General features: G+C 39.1%; 2 long non-coding RNA genes across 8 annotated transcripts in view; one reads left to right on the plus strand and one right to left on the minus strand.

The window, feature by feature from the left end:
- Nucleotides 1-4,788: 4,788 nt before the first annotated feature.
- On the minus strand, nucleotides 4,789-18,398 carry LOC135304244 (uncharacterized). The gene is made up of 3 exons (XR_010365672.1): nucleotides 18,274-18,398; nucleotides 7,060-7,153; nucleotides 4,789-4,974 (listed from the first exon to the last, which is right to left on the minus strand). It is a non-coding gene; the product is annotated as an uncharacterized LOC135304244 (long non-coding RNA).
- The window catches only part of LOC135304242 (uncharacterized), a 115,954-nt gene continuing 96,979 nt past the window's right edge, over nucleotides 7,572-26,546 (plus strand). For all 7 annotated transcript variants that reach the window (XR_010365667.1, XR_010365665.1, XR_010365668.1 and 4 more), the window contains exon 1: nucleotides 7,572-7,680. This is a non-coding gene — a long non-coding RNA (uncharacterized LOC135304242). The remainder of the gene's footprint in view (nucleotides 7,681-26,546) is intronic.

The following is a 26,546-nucleotide window of genomic DNA, read 5'->3' on the forward strand; positions in this document are numbered from 1 at the left end:
TCTGTGAAAATAAACACCCTGTGGTTCTGGCTGCTGTGGCAGGAGTGGCCTCCCCTGGGTTTGTGATGTGCTGCAGGGAGTGAGGGTTTGTTAACCCAGGAGATGCAGGAGCCAGGCTCTGGTTTGTTAACCCGAGAGATGCAGGAGCCAGGCTCTGCCCGTGGTGCTCAGCTCCTCAGTGCTTTGTGCCTGGTGACTCCAGGGCAGTTTGCAGAGTGATTGATCAGAGGATTAGGATCAGTAACAAAATTAATCAGCTTGGTGAAATATGCACAGATGGCACCACAGGTCTGAAGTTCACTTTAATCTACCTGGAGCATCCACTGCCCTCAGACGTGCCATCATTGGGATTGACAGACCAGTTCCTGCTGGCTCATTCTTATCCAGGCAGGGTCAAGCAGACTTTATTCTCTCATTTAAAAAACCCCTCCTAGTAAAACATGGGAGAGTAATTAAATATATAGAGCAGATTTCATAAATCTCTTTTCTTCAGGAAGTGCAAACTTTATTTATTAGGAGCCCACTCTCTGTTCCTTATGTGCACCCAGCAGGAGCCTGTACCACATCAGGGGCTCGAGTGTAATTTTGTATTGCAATGTAATTTAAGCAGGGACACAGAATTTGGTAGTTTCACACTTACAAAGGCAGCTAACAGCCTTGCAAAAGAATCTCATTGGCAAAACAATTGATTTCTAACTTCTGGAGCAGAGAACCTTCACTGCCTAGATCATGTACAATAAAACTGACATCTGAGGGTAGAGCAAAAATATGCTCAGCTTTCCTAATCCCTTGGAGGCTTGTGAAATTACTGTCTGAAAACTATAATGAGAATGAGATAATTTGTGACATTTCCCTCTGCTGTTAGAAGGTATTGATTTTATGACATTTTCATTTCTTATTATGTATTACGAGCATAAGACATCCGAATGTTAATATCAGATGCACAGAATAAACAAGGATGGTGCCAGGTAGCACTTTATTTATTTCAATTATTTTTCAGTTTTATGCTGTAGCTATTTTCCCAAATCCCTGCAGGCTGTTAGCAGATAAACAATCATTCCTAAGCTCTGAGAATTCAGAATTAGAGGAGGCAGCCCATACATAAACTTATTTCTTCCATGAAGTCTACCAGCCAAGTAAGATAAGTTATCATCACCATGCTGAGTTTTGACCTCCCCTGTTTTATGTAAGATATTCCATTTTTCAGCCACATTGTCTGTCTAATTTAGGCTGTTAATGGCTTGGGGTTGTTGTCATCTTCCTCCTCACATAGGAGAGACCTGCTGGAAATATTAATGCACTCACAATAGATCCAACAGTGTCTCTTGTATTCAGCCCTGCTGCATCTTATTGTCAGGGCTTTGTGAAGGGTAAATCCCCTCTCCTAGTGGTAAAACCAGCAGGATGAGGTCATGGAGAAGCCATCTCATCAAGACTCTCTTGGAATTCTTTGAGCTTTGTTTGAACTCTTAGCTGTAGAATAATGCAGTCCTATAAGCAGCTTTGCTCACAGCTGTCTGGGATCACTGAAAAGATACATTTTGGTTTCTGGAGAGATCTCTGTATCTCCTCTCTGGTTTTAGTGCATTCATCCCCCTCTGTCCATCACCTTGAGTTACACCCAAGGAGTGGCTGAGCAACGTATACAGATCAAGGATTTCTGGCAAAAACCTTTGGGGTCTGAGCTGACTCTTGCCAAAAAGAGACGGAGAGCAAATTAAATTCCCCAGAGAAGTGCTCTGCCCAGACTCAGCCGTGGCACTGCAGCTCTGCTCCAACCAAGGCATGGCAGCAGGACACTCACCCTGCCCAAGGGGCTGCAGAGCCCTGGTTTTGTGCCAGCAAGCTGCCCATGAGAGAAGCATTTCCAATATCTGAGTTTAAGGCCAGCTTGGATGGAGCTCTGAGCACCCTGCTCTGGTGGAAGGGTCCCTGGCCACAGCACCTTTGGGCACTGGTGTGCCCTTGGCAAAGGAGGAATCTGCCCAGGGTCCCACTTGGCACATCCATCTCAGCACCCTGGGCACATGAGAAGTTTGAGGGGAAATATATTTTCTCCTTGGCCATCTGCATTTAAATTGATACATTATATGAAAGAGCACAAGGCAACCCAGGAAACAAAAAAATATCCTATGGTTGGTGTGGATTTTAAAGGCTTATTTTGTTGTTAAAATTTGGTTTGGTTGGGTTTTTTAATTTTGCTGTAGGGGAATTCATACCAAATGGATAATATGTTACAAAAAGAAGAACTGAGGAGTAAAAAAAATTGCTACTTTTTTATGCTTTATGAAGTTGACTAAGTTATAGATATTGTATGTGAACTGTATTTATATCAAATTTATAGAGAGATTTCTCACAGAACACAGTGGTAAAGAGAAGGGAAAAACAATATCATAATAAGGTCAGAGCATGAGAGAATAACTGAATTGTCCAGAAAATAAAGCCACACAGGGATCTCAAAAACTGGGATATCAAAACTATTCAAAATACCATTCACAAAGTATCAGTCCCTTGTGGGGACTTTAAGTGATCCAAGCTCACTTTGTCTGCAATACAGCTCTTATAAAGAAAAAACTAGAACCAGGCAAAAACTTTCCTTGCATCCTTTAACAATAAGGTCTGAAAATATAAAGTTATTGAAATTCTTTTTATGTGTACTTCAGAAGCAAAATCATTTTGGGTTTCTTTAAAAAAAGGATTGTGTAGATTTTATCTGACTTACATAGTGTAATCATATTTATATCATAATTTTCTGTTCTGTAACAATATCTTTGTAAATATTCAGTTCTTTCAATATAAATTCTTCTGTTTCTGGGGTCACAATTTGATCTCAGTGTAAATTACTTTAAGCAGCAGGGGGCCAAGCCATAGATATGTATTCAGATTTGGACCCAGCTACTAAAGTGGAATATTTAAATGTTCAGAGTTTTCATGTTGTCATGGAGCTGGAGATCAAAAACCATCAAACATGCACAAATTCCACATTGCATTTTCAGAAGGAGACACCAAGAGAGAAAAAGAAGGAAAGAGAAAGGAAGAAAAAGAAGAAATAATGTTTATGTACATTTCTTAGCTGGAATTTCTCTCTAATACCACAGTGCTCAGCTAGAGCTTGTCTTGCAGGCACTCAGCAAGGAATGTTTGATTTTTATAATTTTAGCCTAATGTTGTTGTTTTCTTTATAAATGGGGAATGCAAATATCCACTCTTTGGGCTCGGCCCAGCCCCTGTGTGCTCAAAGGGTTTTCCTGCACATCCCTCTGGAATCTCTCCCCAGACCTTTGCAGAAATCTCAAAGAATTGCTGAGAGTCGCATCAGGAAAAGTTACCAGGGCTGGAGGGGATGAGGGAAAACCAGATGAGTTCGTTATCATTCCAGTGGTAAAAAACTAATGGGAATTGCTGGTCCTTGACCAGTGGGGAATCCACAGAGGAAACATGCAGCTGCCTGGTGATGGGAAAAACATTGATTAATTAATGCTCTTTGGCATTAATTGATATTGCAGTAATCCAGGCTTCAATCATTTATATCTCCCTACTAAGATTTCTTTCTGTATCAGATCTATATCTGTCTTCTGATATCTATCAGAAGCACAGGAAATTCTGCCATAACTCTACTGGAAAATCCCCATATGCCCCCAAAATTCAGAGGAATTTCCACTCTTTAAAGATATTTAGTTCTGTGTGTCTGGTTCTTGGTAGAAATTACCAGGAGTGTCCTGGAGAATCCCTCTGTAGTGGTAGGTGATTGACCAGCTATCTTTTCACTTATTGAGAATCTAATGTGGAATTTAAAACTTTCAAATTCAGAGATATAAAGCAAAACTCAAGGAAATTGAAAGCAGCGCTTAATATAGGATAAATCCCAAATTCAGAGATATTATCAAATTAACTAATCCTGATAAAACATAATTGCTATTCCTCTCGTCAAGAAAGAATGGAAATAAGTCCTGCAACAGGAGCAGCCTGGGGTCTCTGGGTATGAGTCTCTAATTCCATGGTGGAACTCAGAGGTGGCAAAGAGGAAGCAAAGACAAAGGTTTTTATGAAAATAACTCCTGTTAGGAAGATCAATATGTTAACATAGAAAAAGAGAATGGTTTCCTCCAACAGTATAAGGAAAAAAGCTTTGCCTAAAAAAGTGTGGGAGAAAAGTACCATGAGGTAGAAGAGAGTGGATTTGGAAGTTATTTGCCACTTTAGATGATTTGAGCAAACCAGCCTTTTAGCTTGATCTGTCATGAGTGTTTGAAGCTAAATGTTTTGTGCAGGAAATGAAAACAGGTTGATTAAGCAGATTCTCGTCCTCCCACCGTGCATCCTGCACATCCCTGTGACACCCTGTGAGGGAGAGCTGCTGCAGTGCCCAGGTAATAGATGGGAAATTGCTCCAGGCCCTGGTGCTGCTGGTGTCTGATTATGATCCAGGTTAGCAATCACAGAAATTGCTGCTGAGAGTCCTCTGCAGCTCACCCATTCCCCGAGCTGCTCGCTGAATCTGGGGATTTGTGTGCTCCAACAAATAGATAATACAGGAGCTGTTGATAATGAACTGCTGCAGATGAGGCTTATTTCTCTGACTCCTTCAGGTGGATTATGGCTTGTGGGGACAGGGAGGAAGAGTGATACTGGGGTGTTCTGTAAGTCACTGTGTGCCCCTGACACGTGGCACAATTTCCTGTTGGGAGCAGATGCCATCGGAGCAGCCCGGAGCTGACAACCACAGCACATTTGTGTGCTCACATCACAGGCAGGGCACAATTACTCACTTTACATCTACTTGCACTTTATTTTGACAATTGGGGAGCTGAACAAGAGAAGGCTGTGGAGGAAGTGTGGCTTGCTGCTCCAGAGCTGAGGATTGAGGAGGGTGTGCTTCTTTCTTCACACCTCTCCCGAGCTGATTTAAACTGAGCTGACACTGAACTAACAGCTTTGCTGGAGGTTTTCATCGCAGATGTGCTCAAGTGTCTGCTGTAAATTGAAGAAGGTTAAATGTATTAGAAATTAAGTAGCTATTTCCTCAGGAATGTCTATGTTCTTTCTGCAAAGTTTCATTTCAATAATTTGGAAAATATAGTATTATAGTTTTTTGTGTAATATTTATGGTAGTGTGTCATGTGAATGAAGAAAGGAGAGAGAGGATCCAAACCCTGAGAAGATTATGGAAATTATTCTCTGCAGTTATTGTGGTCTTTGCCTTCCATACCAAGCTCTATTTGCATGACCTCATATTATTATAATAATCAAATTATTATTAATGTTTATTATGTTTAAGTGTAACGTGCCTCAGCCACTTGCTGAGGAGATTGGTAACTGAGAGCTATCATTGCACATATTTCACATGTAAACATCCCAAATCCCAGCTCCTAATCAGCCATCCTTTTTATCATGTGAGTTTCTCATTGTGTTTATGTAGTATTTAATATCTTTATTTCCTATTTGTCTTCTCACTGAAATAAAAATTACCCAGCAACTTAGAGGTTGATTCTCGACCTCCCTCCTGACAGATGCAGTGACTAAATAAAGGGACTTGGTCTCCTGTGCTGAGGGATTTCCTTATCAAACCAACCAGTCCAGCACAATGAAATGTGCCTTGAACCCTGTCAAAAGCTGAGTCTAAACCAAAGACTGCAGGTTTAGAACTTCAATTTTTTCAATCTTTTAAGCTGTGGTATCACCGGGAATGGAAATATGGCAATGCTATTACAGGGCAACCATCCTGGGCTCCAGAACCAGATGCTGCTGTGAAATATTCAGGTTGAATTCTAGACCTGGCAAAGATAGAAGTAAAGTGAACATTTGCATGAAATCTGAGTTGTACTATGGCTATGTAATATTTTTCTGGAAATATTTAAATTATCTGAGTTTTGACTTCATCTAGAGACAAAATTCCATCACTTTCATTCATGTTTGCAGAATAATAAAAAGCAAAACCAAACCAGACATTTGAATATATTTCCCTTTTCTTTAAACAGCTGGTAGAAAAAGAGCAAAGACAAGCTTTCTCCTGGAAGATAACAACGTGCAGTGCAAATACTGTCAAATTTAGAGGTCAAGTGTTTAAAGTGCTGTGCCCTGTGGGAAAATATGCTTGGTGGTGTTGGTAGGTGGAAGTAATTTGTTTGAGCTGGAATGTGGCCGCAGTGGTATAAATCAAAGCTAACCTGGTAGACCATAAACACCCTTTTGTAGCTGCGGAGTGTGTTTTTAATTTGACACTGGTGTGCTGTGAATAGGCAGCTTAATTGTCCTTTCAGGTGTTCCCAAAGGTAAAGGGGGGAAAATGTGGGATTAAGTGGGGTTTTTTTCTCTGTTTAGGAAAATAAACTTGTTTACCCACAACAAAGCTGCACTGGAAATGTGGGAATGTAGGAACAACAATACTTCTAGGTTTTCAACTTGTCACTATTCTGAAGTGTAGCTGCACAATCTCAGAACAGTTTGTACTGTTTATTTATTCATTTAATACCCCAAATGAACTGGGGGCTAGATGAGAGCAGCCTCTTTGCTTTGGATCTAGTGGAGAAGAAAGTTAGGCAAGCAATTAGTCACAGCCCCATTTTTTTGATTCTGCCTGGTTTTTGCTGAAAGAGGAGCAATAATTGTCCATACAGAGATTCTGCTCTTGGTGTGAGGTCGGCTTCCAGCTGGTTTTAATAAATTATAGTTAATAAGTCAACTTAAGTAAGATTCAGAGTCATAAAACCAGTCAGCTCAACAATTGTTTTCTGATGTCCACAGTCTTTCTTGGTTCTTTATCTAAATGCTTAAACACTGTTTTTTAAAAGAACTTCTGTACACAAAATCTATTTTGTGCTGGTGTCTGATTGTCCTTTGTGTTAATAGGTTTTAAAATAAACCTGTTTATGTGATTTGGGTGTGAAGTGCCTTTTGAATAAGATATGTTTTATTGATTTCATAGAATGTGTGTTTGGTTTTGGTTTTATGAGGCAAAATATTTTAGTCATCAGTAGAAGAATGAAACTTGGCTGATGAAGAGCAGCTTCTTGTTATGTTCATATGTTTCACAATAGCCGTAAATGAAATTGAACTCACCAAAGGTCAGATCCTCTGGAAAGGGCAGTAAATAGTTAATTACCCACAGATCTGAACATTTCAGGAGGTCTAGGTTTCCCATACTGCCACAGACCTGAAAAGAAGAAAAAGTGGAAGAACTGTAATTCTTTGACAAATTTGAAATATCCTTTGACTAATTCATAGTGGCTTATTTGGAAAGATTCTTCCAAATTTTTTTAGGAAACTTGAAATTTGTTAGGTTTCTGGAATGCAGAGTGATTCACAAAGAAAAAACAGAAGTTCCATGAGTGTGTGATGCACACTTTGGTCTCAAAGCAATATGGAAAATCTTGGGTTGTGCTTGGCCTCCTGTAATTCCAGGCCTATCCAATAATCCCATCTTCTCTGAAATGCTGGAACATTGCTGAAATACCTGAAATAGCAGACATTTTAACTGCTCAAAATTATGGCATCTTAGATCAAAGACTGTTGGATGGCCTTAACAACCTGATTATTTTTAATGGATTTTCCCCCCCTTTCCTCTAATCTTTAGGATTTGTCTTCAGAGGTGCTGCCAGCAGCTGGGTGCTTGCTCAGGAGCCTTGGGGCAGAACTTCTGTGTCCAAAACCCGAGAGGGCTGTGTCCACATCCTGGCCCAGGTAAGGCAGAGCTGTCTGTGGTCATTTATCTGTTGTTTTATTCTGGCACACCAAGAGCTTGAATTGGTTTTGAAAGTGAACTCCTTCAAAAGTGGTGCCGCACGAGGTACAAATGAAGTACTGTTGGAAGTGCGGCTTGGCTTTTTTGTGTTTTTGTTGGTTGGTTGGTTTTTTTTGAAAGCAATATTTTCCTGGGATTTTAGGTATGCTGCTTTATTTAAAAAACTAAATATATAACAGTGTTTTACAAGTATTATACAGATGTTGTGGAAAATGAAGGTTTTAGTGTGGTGCTGTTGCCAGAGGAATGTGTTTGCCCAGCAGGTTCAGTCCAAGGTGGATGGAGAGTTTGGACTGAGGACAGAAATGTGGACAGAAATTCTCTGTCCTGCTGGTGTAAAGACAGACTTTGGTTTTCCCAGCTGTTTGGGGTAGCAGAGCTGTCTTGTGGCAATGATGAGGTTAATGAAGTCTGATGTCCTATTATGGTGTGTTAAGTCAGAAATGTAAAGCACGAAGGGCTATGTGAAAAAAAAATAATCAGTGAATAATAGAACTGGCTGAATTGAAAAGATCAATTACTCTTAGTTTCTATTATATTTCAGTTTAGATTGAGTTTTGGGATAGGGTTCCTATGTATGATAAATTTGGAAAAGAAATGTACTTGGGTGTGGTGTCAGGGTTTTGGCCATTTGACAGAATTCTTTCTTTTGCACCTTGAAAATTGTTTCCAATTACTCTTTGAGAAACTAGAAATTATGGCTATACAGGAAAAAGTGTGACTGTGGAGGTGAGAGAGCAGAAATAATATTGACATATAAATAGAGATCTTTAGATTTGATTAAGGAATGGGGCAATGGGGTGGGGGGTGGAAATCACTTTATTGAATTCATTTTTGTCTTTAATTCAATAATGAAACTTATTCTAACTTCAAAAACATCCATATTTTGGACTATCTAGTTTTGATGACATAATTTTCCTCCAAGTACTGATGACTTTTCAATCTAGATTGCAACTGGAACCAACTTGTTAAGGGAAATAATATTGTTCAATAATGATGTAATAATCTATTAATAAATTAGATAGTATATAGTCTGTACCGCTAGTGTGGGTCAAATAAGGAAGAATATTTGCACATGTTATTTAGATGAAGAAAGGAAAGAAAAAACTTAAATCAGAATTAGGTTGCTCCTTCTACCAGTGACTTGCCAATACCTCTGGAACAGTGTACTATTAAATATAGATGCTAAATATATATTTATATGTATATATAAAGTTATAGAAGTGAGAATAAAACCGCTTATAAGTGGAGTCATCCTTCAAGTAGAAGAACAATAGAGACACAGAGAGAAAATTAACTAGAAGAAAATAATTTCCTACATAAAAGACAATACACTCTACTTTTGTTGTACAAAAATCAGATACTTTCAAGAAATGAGCACAAAATGAAATATTCTAGTAGCAAGATGTTGATCTTTACTGATAATTAGCTTTTAATTTGAAATGATATCTCAAATTTTCATCATAATGGTTTGCCTAGTGCAAGCTTATGAAGGTGGTGGAAAGTATCAGTGTGAGAAAGGTATCTAAACATCCTCCTTTCTTCAATAAAAACTAATTTTAGTTGAGTTTCTTGCAGTCTTTAACTTCAGAGAGAATGGTGAATGATGATTTTCTTTGAAAAAGAGACCACTTTTAAGTCTTTAAAATTTTCTTCTGAAATCAGATCTATGTAGGAAGAGTCATATCAACACCAAATTTCATTATGCAACTAGAGCAGAAAATCACATAAAAGGATCATTATCGTTAAGTAAGAATGCCTTGGCAAAAAAAAAATCACTCAGATAATCACAGAATTGGGTCAATTGTGCCTTGTAGATTTGTTGATTTCCTTTTCTCCTTCTGGTCCCAAAGAGGAAAAAAAAAGGAAAAAAATTCAGTTTCCTGTTTAATACAATCCACATTGACTGTCAGAGAAAGTCTGTGCCATATGAAAACAAATAACTCTTAATCAAAAACAAACCATAAACTATATTCTCTTTGGAGAGGTCTAAATAATGCTCTCCTGATTCCATGAAATGATGAGCTTTTGACTTCTCTGTTTGCAAGTAATTAAGGCATTTACTTCTTTTTTGAGAAGTGGGGATGTATAATGGGAAAAGCTGGATACTCTTGTAGGAGTATTCACTATTGGTTAAAATCTAGTGTGAGATCCCAGGTTTTTAGCAGGGCTGTGTCCCTTCAGATAAGATCACATCATCTCTTTTTGTCTCTCCATATTTAAATATCTGCATATATAGCACATACAGGTCTATGTGTCTATAAATATGCACTACATAAATAGCACATTCATCTAATTTCTTTCTTGCTGATGTATGTATCACTTCTCACCTTTCCTATGATTCTGCAGAAATTCTTACTAATAGTGGAACATAGAACAATCAGTTGAGAACTGTTTCATACTCTACAGAATTCATTAATTCCTTCTGCAAATGCCATATCCTGCACCCCTGCAGGACTTTTTGCCTTCTCATGTGCACCATGCAAGTCCATATTTTGTTTTTGTGGTAATTCTCCTTGCTGTGGTTCAGTTTTAAGATGGAATAACTAAAAGCTCTCTGTTTGCCTTCCTGAACATAACCTGAGCACTTTATCAGAATTCTTGCACTTGAAAATATGTTGTGTGTACTGGTGAAAGTTGCCTCTGCAATAGGAAGAGAATGAACTCATTGGAGCTACCAAGAAGGAAATCTTTTGGTTGCTGGGGTTTTTTTATCAGCACTAATCTGTCACTTAGGCTTCTTCCAGAATTCTTGAGATGTTTAAAGCTCAGGCTCTGGGGATGCCTTCAGCCACAGGCAGAAGCACCAGAACTGGCTTTGTGGTTCTATTTGATATTTTCTTTATGGTTGTGCTCTGCTCATGTGTATCCCCTGAGCTCCTCATCTTGCTGACTGCTTCTCTGGTGATGGATGGTTGCAACCTGTCATCAGTGTGCTGTGAGAAGCTATTTTAGTGTTATATATCATTAGGGACCCTTCTCTCAAGACAGGTTACTATTATATATCATTAAAATGATGGCCAGTAGGAACAGGCATCCCAGAGAGGGAATCTTAGGGTTTTATGTGGGGAAAAAATCCTAGTTTACAGGTGAGTTGGGACCAAAAAATACAATAGGTGGGAGTTGTAATATAAATAACATTAAAAATAACTGCTATTTTTTATATAAATTGTGTCTAAAAGGAGTCTAGATCATAAAACCAAACTCCTGCACAGCAGAAAATGTCTATAACTGAGGTTTTTATGCATAAGACCTATTGTGCTGTAACTCACTGAATTGTGACAGGTATGGCCAGAATGTGCAGAGCCAAGCCTGAGAATCCTTTGGAAATGAAAGGGCACTGCAGAATGTTTCATAATCTAAAGAACTCCAGGACTCCCATTATGAATCTGCCTGTGATGTTATGTTCTAGCTGCAGAGCTTCCCCAGTGTCTCAGAAATAAACAATTTAAGTGATGACAATCTTGCTGAGTACTGAGAGGAATCTGTGGCTCCTGCTCATGAATTCCCAGCCATATGGAAATGAAGGAGCTGTGCACACACCTACAAACGCCGTGGAAATTGGCAGGAATCAGCTGAAGTTACCCAGGAGCAGGGTTGGACACGGTGTGTTTGCTGTAACCTTGTTACCACAGCAGTCTCTCAGCTTTTCCTGCCAGTGAGGGTTTTGTAATTCCAGAACCACCATCACCTTCCCAATGCAGACATATCTCCTGCTGTGCATCCAAAAAATGGGGCAAACCTCAAAAAAACAATAAAAATGAGGACTCAGCATGAACATGGCTGAAGGTGTGGAGGGGATGAGTCGCTCCCCACAGCACTGAAGATGTGCTGCAGTGGGTGAGGCTGCGGGGAGCTCCTGTCCTCTCCTGCTCCCCTTTTCCTCTGTATCTGCACCAGAAATATTTACCTACAAACCAAATGGTTAAAAACCAAGCCAGCAACATTATTTCCATCCATGGAGATTGTTGGTTTATATCTACTGAAACCATTAAGCCTCATTGCTTTCCTATTATCTCCATCAGAATTAGATATTGGTAGATCTGCATCCTGGGTGTGCTGTGATTCTAAAGTGCATAATGCAGGCATTGGAGAAGTGAAATTTCTGTTTGTTTGCTTCTGTACATGCTCTTGAGATGATGATGATGATAGCCTTTTAAATCTTAAACCAAATAAACATTTGTCGTTACATAATGCTGCTGAAAGTGTTTAGAATAGAAGAATTTACATTTTTTTTAAAATTAATTTTAGATTTTTTCAGCTGTTTTGTGTTGTTTTTCCTTAATTCGGTTTTACACATTGCTCAAATATTCATGTTCTTGCTTAAAATAATGCAAACCACACAACTAAATCTTGGGGCTTTTTTGAATACTACTTTTACTTGTGTGGCTCGTTTGCTGTAGGGCAGCTGTTCTTGGTTTACAGAACTCATGCTAAGGTTAGGAGAGGAAAAGCTTGCAAGGTAAAGGAACAACAGGAAGAAAAGTTGTGGTATTTCCAATTATACTTACCAAAATATCCAAAATGCCTTTAATAAAAAAAAAAAAAATCTCTGGACCCCATCTCTGAAGAGTGCAAGATATGGGTACAAAAATACTGTTTTTTCTGGATATGAATGCTGAGTTTTAAGCAGTTTGTAGATTTTGGAGTAACATACAGAGGAGAAAGGGGATGGCAGGAAATCCTGCTCAGGGGTGGCAGCTGCTCTGGCTGTGTGAGCGTGTTCTCATAATGTGGAGTGTCAACACCATCTGCTGAGCAGGGACTGGCTGAGCCTGGCCTGTGCTGCTCCATATAAAACTCAAATTTCTGCCTCCACGTCAAACCCAAAGTGTTCCCAGTAGTGCCAGGGTGTCCCAGGCAGCTCAGCTCGGGTGATTCCCAGGGCAGTGGGAGGGCTCCTGGCTCTTCACATTCCCCTGCACACACGAGAGTTCCTGGGGGAATGGACAGGCTGCAATTGTTTCTGTTGATGGTCTTACTAATAATTAAAGTTTAATATATCACACCTTCATATACAATAGCCAGGTTGGCTAATAGATATGAAAGTGTGATATAATTTATTTATATATGTATATAAAATATATCTATTATATATAATATTGTATATATAAATATTTTATATATATTTTATATGTGTATATATAATATACATGTATTATATATGTATAATATATATTATATATATTACATTATATATATATATATATATATTATATGTATTGCATTATACCAAGCCCAGATTTTAAGAATTACAGCTTTTAGAAAAATTCTGTTTATTCTGTTCTGTATCTATAACACACAAATAAGGTTCCTATTGCTTGCTAGTTTTTTGGGTCGTTTACAAATTTGTCATTTCCAGCTTAGTGAAACTCTTCTTTTTGTGGCTCAGGCTACCTGGAGCTTGTGCAGTAATCTCCATATTAACATTGAGCTAAATTATTCTTGAAAGGATATTTTCATTGTGAATAAGATTATAGTATTTACTAAAATATAATATTGCCTGTGTCATTTTCACTTTGTGCAAAGATTTCTTTGCCTGGGTAAATAAAAAAATTACTTTTATTAATCAAAGCCTTTTCTCTGGGGACATGAAAGTTCTGAATGGAACAAAAGGCAAGGTGAAGGCTTAAACAATAAAATAATAGTGATTGCAGATGAAATGTTATTTACATGGGCTTTACACCAGGCTGACATGAAAGCTTCCATGTCAAAGCTTCATGAGAGACTATAAACTAAAAACTGGTCCTCAGAAAGCACCAAGCCTTCTCAATACGTTTCTTATTTATTTAATTTCACAATCTCTGATGATGCAACAATGTTTCAAAATGTGGAAAGATGACCATGAGTTCCTTCAAAATAAAGGAGCATTTTACAAGTTTCTGCCAAGGGTATAACCTTATGAGTATTTAAAATACATGTAGGGTTGGACACTATGTCAGTAAAGGAGATTTTCTGGTAGTTTGTATGAGCCTTGACAGTTAAGTGCAAATAATTATGGGATAAGAGAGTCCTTTCATTACTGTTGTCTAATTTATTTAACATACACTGAACTGCGTCTTTTTTTGCTAGATCTAATACTATGGTGTTTTGCTTTTGAAAATCACTGATGGTGGCAAAAATAAATAGTTTTTGAGCAGTAGTTGGAAGTTTGGACAATGGGTATCTTTAATTTACTGCTGTTTGTGGTGAATATTCTTGTGTTCCACTTGAGCATCTCATGTGTAAGTCTGTCTCACTTCTCCACCCCGAACTTGAGCATTTCCCGGGAGGCTTTCACAAACACTTTATTTTTGCCTGTTTCAGGATTGACAGGGATTCTTGCTAATAGCTTCCCCTGTTAGAGCTGCTCTGTTCCTCATAAATGATTAAACACTTTTTTAGCCCTGACTTAATAACAGAAGACTGTTTAGGAAGCTGAGCCTTGTGCATTGCCAATGTGGGTCTGATTCACAGCCCACGTGGAATTTGCAATAGAAAAACATAATTAATGAAGTCAGCAATGATATTTGTCACTTCACTGCTGTTGGACCTTTAGTGCTTGTATTCTATGCATTTGTGGCTGTATTTCCTTTTAAATGATGGCACATTAAACATCCTGGTGGAAATTTGCAGCACCTACCTGGCAGTAAAAAGCCACGTGCTCCATGCTCTGCACAGGCAGGAGAGTTCCAAAGGAGCACAAAACTGCCACAGCTGAGCAGCCAGAGCTCATCTGAGGGTGCCTGTGCCCTGAGCATCAGTTTAGGTTTATTCTTATCATATTCTGTGTTGTTTGCCATCTGGATTAAAATTGATATTAAATATTTGGATGTAGTCTCAAATCCTCTTACATTTTCTAAACACCATATTACACGAGCTATTAATGCCACCCCTGAATGCAATTACCCTTGGATTCAGACAATCTCATTGGCTTTATTTGCCTCTGCCAGTGCAGTCAGGGTTTGGCCTTTTGGCTGCTGACTTTATAAACCTGTCTCAATTTAGAGCTTAGACTCCAGTCAGAATTGAATAAAGGGGACAAGTTTTTGAATTTATATTTTTTTTCTTGCCATTCAAACAGACACAGCATCCTAAAAAAATAAAATATTTTGTAAACGAAAATGTGTGGCTACAGTGGCTTGTCATCTCTGCCTGGCACTATTTATATCTAGTAAGTTTGTCAAGAAAATAATAATTTCTGTGGTGTTTAGGGTTAAATGCAGCAGGATTCCTGCCTTTCTTGTCTCTTAGCTTGTCTCTCTCTCAGCACCATGACCATAAAGCAGAGCTGAAGAGCAGTACAAGTACAGAAGCCAAAGGGAAGAAAGCTGTGAATGTATTATTTGCACAGCAGGGTTGTGTGTGCTTGTAGCTAAAAAGGCTTCAGGTTTGGCTGGTGTGACCCAGAAGGATGGGAACAGTGATGAAATTGTTCTCAGGAGGGGGAAAGAGGGAGAAAAAGGAAGACAAAAAACCCTTGGGTGGGGTTGGAGCAATCTGGTCTAGTGGAAGTGGAAGGTATCCCTGCCCATGGCAGGGGGCTGAAACAAGATGATCTTTAAGGTGTCTTCTAATCCAAACCATTCTGTGATTCTGTGAAACTTGCCTTTAACAAGTGAAGCATCAGGTAGTTATAAAAATAAGAAGCATAATTTCCTTAAAACTGTTCTACCAGTTATGTATATTGATTTTTTTTTTTTCCATGCCACAGCAATTCAGTGTGAGTTTGAACTAAGTAAAAATTAGGATGTGAATGCTGTAATCTTGCTGGAACCTGTGATATTGAAGTCGGGTCACTTTTGAACTCAGTTCGGTGTCAGACAGAGTGGGGTATGCTGGTACTGTCAATACCCTCCAGTTTGATCCTGGTTTGAAGTACTTTCAGAGATGCACCAGGGTTTATTAATAAAGATTCACTTGTTCTTTTATTGATCAGTGGTACAGATCACACCAGCACCATGAATTTACTTGTTAAGCACTAAGCCACCTACATCTAAGCACTGCTTAATGAAAGGACTCTCCTGAGTCACAGATCTGGAGGGAAAAAAAAAAGATTAAAAGAGTGAGGGACAGAGGATACAGATAAAACTGGTTGTACCTCCTACAACTAGGAGTACTTGGATACTGAAATCCTGAGATTCAGCATCTGAAGGGAAGGAAAATCAAGGGGGGACCATGGTTTAGAGGGAAAAGGTTTGGCTGACCTCTGTGCTGTGCCTTGGACATCATGTTGGGACAGTGATGTAAAACTGGAATGCATAAATGGAAATGCATAAACTGAAATGCATAAATGGTGTCTCTCTGAACTCCTTCTTTGACCCCATGTACATCTCTGACACTAAAATAATCTCTGTGAGTTTGGTACTTGTGCAGGAACTAAATAATCTGAGAGAATCTATGCTGGGGGTGTGATAAAAATTGCTTTGCACTCAGAGGGAAGCCAAACTCCTCAGTCTGTGCCTGTCAGGGTGTGAGAGGCTCCCAAGGAGGGGAAAGCAGCAAGGCAGGAGTTCTTTTCCTGAGCTGTACAGCTGCAGCTGTTTGTTGTGGTTCTCTTCCCTTGCAGAGTAAATGATGTTTTATTTTTCTCTTGGAGGAGATGAGTGTCAAAATTGAGCTGTTTGAGTCCTGAGTGCTGTTTATTGTGGGCTCCAGGTCCCAGCTTGCCCACAGGCCATGGCTGCTCCTGGTGCTTCAGCACTGCTCTGCTGTTTTAGAACTCACACAGCACTCCTGAGCAGTTGTAGTTAAAATAAAAAATGTCCTGAGTTTGAAGCTGCAGTTAGTGATTTTAATTTCTCTTTTTAATATAAGTGTTATATCCTGTTGGTTTTTTTCATTGTGTTATAAAAATAAGTAGGTTTTGGAACAGAATTGAAATTAAATTTAAAGTTGGGAATTTGCAAATATTAGTATTTTGTCATTAATATTGAACCACCTTGGTTGAAAGACAAGACAGGAATTAGTGTCTCTTGAAGGGAAGGAAGCATTTCCACCTGTTGATCTTGTCTGCTTTAAGCCATATCTGTTAGAAAATAGATAGAAATAGAAAATAGAAAATCTGATAGGAAATTTTAATAATTTGGGGTTTCTAGAAGTGTTGCCCATTTTTAGGTATTATCTTTGTGGAGCACTGGAAACTTGCCTCACAATGCATTCTGCTAAAACTCCAATCTGACCATTACAGGCCAGGAGGTGGTGAGAACATGAACTCTTAAATTTGCACAGACTTGCTGAAGCAGGCAGGGGAATTCTTGTGACTCTGTTGTTTTACAGACACCAGATTTACCACCTGTGCAAATTTAGACACAGCAGCAGCTCTTCTCATAGTCAGTGATTCCATGGCAATGTCCAGAGAAAATCTAATCAAGGTGCAAACAAGGGTACAACACTGCTTGTGGGAGCTGGCAAAGCATCCATCTAGAGGGTTTTGGATCCAGTAAGTGCACTGGCATCATAAAGAAATTGATTTTCTTTTTTTTTTTTTTTTTTTGGAGTGTAGCCTCTGATCAAAGAACCCCCATGATGGAACAGATCCAGCAATTTTCATCCCCTGTGTCAATGCTTTGATCTCCAATGAGTAAATGCAAAAGAGAATCTGATGACACATCAAAAGTGCATCTTCTTGGCATCTTGGGCTGCAGGGCTGTGTGGCAGAGATCTGTCAGCCCCTGCTCTGAGGCTCTCTGGCACTTCAGAACAGAATCACCAGCTTGGACGAGGCCTTTAAGATCACTGAGTCCAACCCAGCCCTGACACCTCAACTAAACCATGGCACTGAGTGCCACATCCAGGCTTTGTTAAACACATCCAGGGATGGTGACTCCACTGATGCCTCGGGTTTTAGCTTTTATATTTTTCAGATTCTGTGCTGCTTTAGTGTGTGGGTCTGAGCTTCATATTAGGGGATGGTGAGCTCTGTGCACAGAGCAGGGAGACCAAACAATTCCTGCTCCAGCTGGGGACCAAGGACAAATGAGCCAAATCTCAGGCCCAAGAACACAAACAATGTGGGCTGGAGAGAGAAAAACAAGCAGGATGGGACTGCAGGGGCTGCAGCTGGAATTGGACAATGAACTCCAATATGCAAATGGAACAGAGCAGATAAAAAGTGAGAGACCCCATGAGCGGTTGTGCATTTTGGGACCATTTTGGATTCATCTTGGGTTCATTTTGTGATCATTTTGAATTCATCTTGGGTTCATTTTGTGACCATTTTGGTTCATTTTGGTGTAGCTCTGGCTGGGCTCAGGCACTGCCCAAAGTGGATCCACTGAGGCCTTTAAATAAACCCCTACTTTATTCTGTAACTCCATCTAGCCTTTCTTTTACGTCAGCTTTCACAAGGCATCACCACCACCTCCTGAGGCAGAAAATTCCAGTATTTTATCACTCTTTCAGTAAAAACTTCCCTTGCAACAGCTCCCGCTGGCCTTCCTCCTGCTGGGAGCAGCACAGGCCCTGCCACCAACACCCCTACAGCAGCACCCCAAGACCCAAACAACAGCACCCCAACAGCTGCACACCCACAGCTCCTCGCCTTCCATCACCTCTGGAAGCAGTTATTCTGGCTAATTCTGCATGGCTGTTCTGCTTCCCCTCACACAAACTGTGTGGATGTGGAATTTATGGCTGGTTATTTCCTTAGCGTGCCCTCCCAGCTTGAGGGCACGTGGGTGATGTGCTCTGTAAGTAAATATTTGAGAAGTGGAGCAGCCAAAGGAGGTCAGATTTAAACATACATATGCTTTCACTGAGCTTTCAGTCAGTTTCTGTAGTGAAAATAAAGGCAGAATTTCCTCGGGATCTAGTTCTCCATGGCCTAACAAACTGAAAGCAGACGTTCTCACATCTTTATGAACCAAAGTAGTACTTAAATGGTTGGATATTCAGACCATGGTCTCTAGATAAATCACTGATGTGTAATTCATTTAGATTTCCTCTCCAGTCAGTATAGAGAGAAGGACAATTTAGCAATCCTACATTATTCATATAATCTAACTTAGACATTTAAACTCCCTGAAAAGTTAAAAAATGCAATAGAATTTCTAAGAAATGTTAATATGCAGGAGCCAAGAGTTCTACACTGCTGTGGTTTGAAAGAGCTGTAGTTTCTCTGTTGTAATTGGGACTTTCTAGGGGAGAAACTTTCATTGAGAGTGGCTTTTAGTTAGCTGGTGAGTAAAAATAACCTAGAAGACTCCATGTCTTCTTTTATCTGTTTTTTTCCCCTCTAAGGAAATTTTGCCTAAGAGTGCTCTTTCTTCCATATTTACATTCAAGAGAGTGAAAAGTAATACAGATTGAGTTTCTGAATGCATCTTCCCTTTATTTTACACTTATGTTCTGTTTCTGGGTGTAAAAATATCAGTTCTCAAAATTATAGCTGTGGTTAGACAGGGTTGGGACTTGAATTTCACTGGTGGTTTGGCTTCTGGTACCTCTCACCACCTTACATTTCCAGAGATCACCACTTTTACTTTGCTTTGGACTTCAATTTTTGGGCAGAGAAATCAGATATTTACTTCTTCGTTACTTGTTAGCAGGTAAATTTTCCAGTGTTTTGAGTCTATTTTCTTTTCAGTTCTAAGGCAGAAAGATTGTTGCAGAAATGGTTGGGGGAATGTCAAAATCCTCTTGAAGACATGGAAAATTCTGGGTTTCTTTTATTTACCTTAATGTTGTTTCTCTGATTCACCTTGCATATTGGGAAATACTTAATCCACAGACGTGACAGGCTGCAAATTCCTACAAAGTACAGGAAAATAATGATGTTCAAGAAAGCACTCTTTGATAATTGTATTTTAAAATTCAAGCCACAGACTGTGATTCTGATATTTTTGATCATTAGTGGAGCAGATTAAAAACAAAACAAAAACATGCATCTGGGAAAGGTAATGAAATATTCTGTTTGATCTGACAATTTCCTGTTTAACACCTCCACTTTGTGGTATTGATTTCTGTACATCACTGCCTGGATAACAATGTTGTTGACTAAAACAATCCTAACAAAAGTATCAAACTAGTATTTGATGTCTCTATGAATGTTAAAAGGACAGCACCTCTCAAAAAAAAAAAAAAAAGGGAAAAAAATCACGTCATTGATAAGAAAGATTAGAATCTGGTTTGATGTGTGCTCTGTGTTTTCCAGCACATTCTGTATTTCATATTGAAAATTGGTAGAACTCGGCAAAAACAGTAATTTTTATGGAGCTTTACATTTCACCAAAAATTCTGAGCGAAAAAGATCTCTCTAAACTCCCAACCAACCCCAAATGTTACTTTTCCAGCACATTGTCCTGCTCCCATAGAAACCCCCCAGTTAAAAGCAAGCCCAGGCAGTCAATGTTGCTGCTGCCTTTTGGACCTTTCAGTGTTTCCCTGGGGTGTTCTGGTAGCTGAAAATGAAATTGCTGGAATGCAGGCCTTTCTTACTTTTGTGTTAATCACAGGGGGAAAATAGCTGCTTTCAATAAGACAGTCTTTAGTATTTTCAGAGAATAAAAGAAGATATTTTGTGAATGAGACACTCCTTGATGTTCCTCACCCAGTCTCTCTTCCAGTGCTGAATTCTCTGCTTGCGTCACATTTCTCCTCTCAGCCCTGTGCTGGTTCTTGGTTTTCCTGTATTATTACTATGATTTTTTTCATCGTAAAGGAGGACTATTTTGTCTTGTGTCCCTTTCCCAAGGTGTGGGTTTTCTCCTGCCGTTCCCTGCCATTCAGGCAGAGCTGTGGAAGTTCCACAGGAACTGTGAATTGTTCCCTGCACTGCCCTGTCTCTGTCAGGCCATGTGCTGCCCCCACAGAGCTGCACTTTGGAGAGACCAAAGCTGACTTTAACTTTATCACTGGGACTTTGGGGATGAAGACAACTTTAATTTCTTCTTCTTTATTTTTTCCCTTTTCTTTTTTTTCCCTTTCTTGCTTGAGGTTGCTCAGAGATCACAGGTTTTACTGGAAACTCTCCTCTCCCAGCTGTGGATGTTTTCTCCATTGATCAGTAGCATAAAGGGAAAAATTCACCTTTGAGGCATCTCTGTACCGTGTGGAGCTAAGATGAACTCTTTTTAACCAAACAGCAATAAGGGTCATCATTTCTCTACCTACAAGTAACAGAATTATTTACCAAATCCTAAGGTGCTGAATCCATTAAATATTAATTTAAAATGATGCAGTAGGGATCTGTAAGTGGAACCTGGGCAGGGGTTTTGTTACAGAGCCTGGCCTTGTCTGGACCACAGTTTTTCCCAATACTTGAGGGCTGATGTGCCACAGGTTGTGTGCATGGAAACCTTCCCTGCTACAGGGGCAAGGCTCCAAAATCCAACTTCAGACTTCTATAGATGCATAAGATACACTTAGTAAGAATTAAGATGTTACTGAAGTAAATCATCATGAAATATTAGTTATAAACATGGATTTTTAAAACAAATACACTTTTTAACAACAACATAGATTCTGGTATTGTGGCCTTTCAGTCACCTCATGAGAGGGGACACAAGGACATGAGGATTTTACTCTCTGGGCTTCTTTCTTGAACCAGAATTTTCTTCTTCTCCTGCCAGAACTGCTGTGGCTGGGAGGTCTGGTTTGCCCAAAAGAACAATCACCTTTTGGGAAGACTCATCCTGTGTTTAGTCTTGCTGTGCTGTAAATTCAGCTGTAGCCAAATTTACTGCTGGTCCAAGGACTGGGAGATATTAAAATATCTTGTTGATAATCAGAAGGGGCTATTGTTGTAGTTTTAAGTCTTAGAAGGAAACAAACATGTAAAGATGTTACTTGTACTAGAGAATAGTATTTGCATGATATGGGACTAGTCTAATCTGTCAAGAACAAAAAAATGCAACTTTTCTTGTCTGCCTAGACCACAGACTGTTCTTAGAATTATTAAAATTAAATGAATGGACTGTCTATTCCTCTTCTTCCAGCTGCTGTCTATTATGGGCATTTCTGAATAGTGGAAATTTTAACAAATTCAGGCATGGAAACAAGTCTGTAAAATCTTTAGCCGAGATACAGGCAGAGATACTGATTGCTCCAGAAAATCTCAGAAATGTATTGCTTAAGATGTTTTCCACCGGTTTTTATTGCTGATTGTTAAGAAGGGATGGGTCAAAGTGAAATAGGGAAATGAGGTGTATGAGAGGTAAATTTTATGCATGGCAGATTCACAGATATTCCTCATCTCATAGAGGTGAAGGTACAAAGAATAATCAAAGCTGATTTTCATACTGGGTTGTTTCTATAGTAAATGAGACTTTAAGGGGAAGAGGATCAGGGTTCTACATTTTGAAATATTGCAGCAGATACTGGATGACTGTATTTTGAATCTCTATGTTAGATGAAACAGTTTGTAATAATGCTACAAAATTTACAATAGAATTAGAATAGAATCTAGCTAATTAAGATGTTTGTCTTGATATAATTTCTTATTCTTCACTGTGTCTTTTTCCCATTAGACTGCAATAGAACTGCTCTGCAGCATTTCATCAATAGGATGTAATTCTTTGTAATAGCTTAAGTGTTTCTAGATTTATCACTGAAATAAAAAAATACCACACTTCCAAACTGAAGGCATTACAAAAGGAAATGAATGGAGATCCTTTCCCCTGCATCTTTCCTTTCTCAAATCCACATTGTTATTAATGCTGTGCATTAATTCCACATGACTACATCTTTTCTTCAATGAGGATGAGATGTTAAAAACTATTGTGGGGTGGCTCTATAACCAGCATTTCCAATTTCCTCTGGTCTCTGTCCTCACTAAATAAATTTAATTTCAAAGAAAGGGTGCAGTGGTGCTGTAGTCTGTCTCTGTGCTATCAATGCAGTGTTAGACACAGCAATTCTAAAATCAAAGTGTTCTAACATAGACATTGCATAGAACAAAGAAAAAGATCTTTGAGCCCTTAGCGTGGGTCACATCTTTGGAGAGTTTGCAAGTGCTCATGCCCACCATGAGAAACCAGTATAATGTGGAGGGAAAAGTTGCAATTTAGCCTTGTCCCCTGACTGTTGGGCCAATAATCCCATTGTGTGGGTTTTCTGAAGTCAGAGAAGGTGCTCAGCTCTTAAGCAGACTAACTTGCAAAGCCCTGTGATGTCTAGGCAACAGGAGGCACACAATTTGTGCTACTGATATGCCTCAAGGCAATCCATTCTGACCTTTTGTGCCTTCTGCACAGAATAAAAATCAGACTAAACCTTCACAAAGCCTTGCTTACTGCTACACTTCATCAGTAGCAGCACTCTTTTACCAATTCTACTGTCTTTGTGTTGCTTTAAATTCATCTCAATAGGTGTAGAAAGCTTTAAATACCTTAATGGAATAAACACCTTCAAGAAAAAATACAGGAATAATGCAACCTGCAAGTCCTGTGGTTACTTCAGAAACGCAATCCCCACTCCCCTCCAACCACTGCCCAGGAAACTTTTTCCTGGCCCTGAAGCTGTCAAACAGCCTAAACCACAATTAACTTGGAAGATTATATCTTAGGTATTAAGAACAAGTGTCATTTGCCACTACTTTTCCAGTTTTGCTGGACTATAGGTAAAAACCACAAGTTTTAACAATTCCTTTGTGTGTATTTTGTTGGGCTTTGCTTTTTCTTGAAGTTTTAATTGTTTCTTTGTTTTGTTCAATATGTTTTAAGCTCTATTTGGAGCTGCAATTGGAACCCAAAACACAGATTCTGCTTTAAAGGTTGCAATGGGGTGATGTTCTGCTGGGGAGAGCCAGCTCTCATTACCAAAGGTACATAATTCCTCTGCTTTTGCAATCTTTTATCAGCATAAATGAAAAGAAAGGGGCTTATAATATGATCAAATATCAGAGCTAATGCTAAAATAATAGTAGAATAAGGTATGATTCTAAAAAGAGAAAAGGCAAATATGGCATCTCTACATAGTGAATATGAAGGGGAAGAAGGGTGGATTTGCCTCAGAATTACATTGAGCCAGACCCATTGAAAATGGCCTTTTATTTCTTTTTGTGTTGATCCATTTGAGCCAAAGAAGAATGCCCATGATTTCACTGCATTTTATCTCCAGCAATGGGGTAAGGACTTGATTGTGAATTTGCTCTACAAAGTGCCTTAAACTTACTTGTTTTTTTTTAAACCCAAGTCTGTCTGGTGATGGCTTACACTAAACAATGCAATTTTTAATTAATACCACAGTGCAATCAATGCACTCTCCACAATCAACTTAATGTTTAAATTAGAAAAAGGTTTATTTCTTCATTTATTTCACACATATCTGAAGTTAAAGACCAGGGAAATGAGGAATTCAATATTTGTCAACTGAGATAACCATACAAACAAGAACTTCCAGCTTTAATTATTCCTGTTCCTGAGACAGAATTCCTAACTGCGTGTTGGGTGCATGAACTGAATAGCTTGGTCTCTTAATGAGCAGAGTGTGTGGAACCCTTTCTTTGAAATTAAGTTTATTTAGTGAGGAGAGAGACCAGATGAGCAGATTGTGAATATGTGATGAAGGGTTTTAAGAAGGAGAACCACAGGTACCCCAGGTCCTACAGCAGTTTGTGGGGTGGGTGATGTGTGGCCACTGGCACCAGAACAGGGGCAACAAGCTGTTACTGAAAGCCACAGCTGTGCAGCACTTTATTTCTAGGATGTTACCATATTTTAAGGACAGAAGCCCAAAGCAAAGCGTGCCCAGCTGCTGCTGTGTGGAGTGTCCCCCAGGCACCTCATCACCAGCGTGGGGCAGAGGTTCAGGAGTGGGGCACTGGCAGAGAGGAGCTGCTTAAATCTCCATTAGTGCTGCCATAAAACTCTGCTCCTCAGAGGGCACCCATGTACTGCTAACCACAACAAATTTCTGGGGCCTCAGCCCTGGCAGTCCTAGCCTGGCTGTTTGCAAATATTGGCACTTTTGTCCCGTCCCTTTTTTGGGTTTATTTGTAGTGTGGATTTGCTTTCTTCCCATGACCTTAAGTCTGAAAAGTTCTTGGAGCACACAATCCTGCAACCAAAGAATTAGCACTGGTGTCTCGCTTAAAATTGTTTCTGTGCTCGTAAATAAAGTTATTTAGGTGGTCCAGCTTACTCTTTAGTGGTAGTAGTAAATATTATAAAATACCCACCAACAATTTTATGTGGCTTTAGCAAAGTCTGCACAAGCAGAGCAAAGAATGAACAACCTGCAATCATTCAAACTGGAGCTATTTTTGTCTATTTCAATAAATTCAATAATTTGGAAGCAAAATGTGAAATAATGGGGAAGTTTTCTTGAAAGTAATATTTTTTTAAACTGTGCCTTTGAAATATAAGTACTTTTTCAGGCTTGATTCTCAGTGATGTTCTTTCCTGGGTGTGGAACATGGAAAAGCAGCTAGTGAAAGGCAGGGATGGCTCTGGCTGTGAGTGCAGAACTGCACCCAGAGTAAGCAATCCCCGGAGCAGTGTCAGGGGTGGCTGAGCCTGGGGATGCCTCCCCTGCCTCTCAAACAAAGCATTTCTCTGCTTGGCAAAAAAAGGCCTTTTTCTTCAACACTTGTATCTGAAAGAACACAACATTGTCCTTCTGTAGCCTGGAAATTGCTGTTCTGAAAGCCCCAGCAATTTACTGCAACAAATGTTTATCTCTAGCTCAGCAACTTGTAGTTCTTGCTCTCTTTTGTTCCCGTTTTCTACTGAAATTATACATTGTGGAGGTTTAGTTTTGTTTTTTTAGGTGTTTGTTCTTGTCCCCAGCTCCAGGCATTGCTGGGCAATGTTCAGTGTCAGGACTTTTATGACAAGATTGAAATCAAAAGCAAAGCAAATAGATAATTCTTATCTCTATTAGCATTCTCAGTTATTTTAGCCTGGCCTATTTGCAGTTCCTAGGACCTGTAACATCCCCTGGAATGGGGCGTTCAAAGCAACTCTTTGCCTCTTGGTGTTACTCTAAATTGCAACTTGGTTTTCTGAATGTGGGGTTAATTCATTTGGGCCAGAGTGCTCTGTTTTCATTTCCCTTTCCTCATACCTATGCTCATTTTACTGGATTTTTCTTTTGGATTATGAGAAGCAAATGTGTTTGATAGCTCCCAGTGGAGTTAAATACTAAAAAGTCCTAATTAATGCAGATTTCATGGTGCTGAGTGACTCGTGCTTCCTTTGAATCCAGTCAGTATTCAACTTTTAGCTGCTCTTCTTCCTAGAGGAAGATTTTAAAGCATTGCTAATACATTTATTGCAAAAATAATCTTTTTACAAATATATTTGGTCCTTTGGTCTGGCACAGAGTGATTTTTCTGAAGAGACAAGGACACAGGTAACAGAATTTGTTGACTTTTTGGCTTTATGGGAACAAACTTGTTCCCCCTCACTTTTGGTACCACAAAGAATATAAATAACAGAGAGAAAATCAGTTTTTTAATGAGATGTTGGACAAAACCTTACAGATATTTTATATTTCACATTGTAACACTTTGGGTTTCATCATCTCTAGTTTCAATTCTTTATTACCTCAGGAGCATTTGTTTGAAATATACATTTGCTGCTCAGAAGTTTCTCCATCTTCTACTGATGATCAGAAAATACAATTTGGGGGGCATTATATTTGTGTTTAGAAATAAACAGCTGACACATATTGCAAGTGCGTGCTGTGGCTTTCTGAAATGGAGTGTGGAACCCCAGTGAATATTCTGAGAACAAGTAATTTTGTCTCTATGCCTAAAAAAAACATTCTTTTGAAATAAAAGTTACTGATCCTGATTTATACAATATGCTGACTAGAATAAGCTATTTCTCGGCTGTTACAGATGTACAGCCACTGAGGAATTGACTGGAAAAATGTAGGTTTA

This window comes from Passer domesticus, chromosome 7 (genome assembly GCF_036417665.1).
Source record: "Passer domesticus isolate bPasDom1 chromosome 7, bPasDom1.hap1, whole genome shotgun sequence".
In the NCBI taxonomy this organism is placed as follows: Eukaryota; Metazoa; Chordata; class Aves; order Passeriformes; family Passeridae; genus Passer; species Passer domesticus.